The 347-nt window shown below is 32.9% G+C and overlaps 1 protein-coding gene across 1 annotated transcript in view; it reads right to left on the bottom strand.

Annotated features, from left to right (window-relative positions):
• Positions 1-347, bottom strand: part of flz (filzig) — a 154,486-nt gene that overhangs the window by 31,622 nt on the left and 122,517 nt on the right. The window lies entirely within an intron of this gene.

Raw genomic sequence — 347 nt, 5'->3', positions numbered from 1 at the left:
TGTTGTAATTAATTACTTAAATCAAAACTGAAGTAAACAATAACATGAGGGTCTGGAAGGAAGGTTATAAACATAAAGGCTTATACAACAAGTTTTTGAGAAAATCCGCTAGGGGCTCTTATGCATTTAGCGTTTAACATGACTTCAAATAGGGCTGCTCACAATCTTATAGTTATAACATTTAACACAACATCATGAATACCCCTAGAAGATAAAAACTTGGGAGTTTTTCTGGTTGAATGATAAGTCCTGTCAAAAAATTCAAAATGATTTCGGAGAATTGTACTCGATGGTAACGACAAAATAGAAGAAAATTTCAAAATCGCTGTTGAGGAATATGCGGTTTA

This window comes from Halyomorpha halys, unplaced genomic scaffold, assembly GCF_000696795.3.
Source record: "Halyomorpha halys isolate HHAL.00 unplaced genomic scaffold, Hhal_1.1 Scaffold18.1, whole genome shotgun sequence".
In the NCBI taxonomy this organism is placed as follows: Eukaryota; Metazoa; Arthropoda; class Insecta; order Hemiptera; family Pentatomidae; genus Halyomorpha; species Halyomorpha halys.
This window is presented reverse-complemented; position numbering and strand designations above follow the sequence as displayed.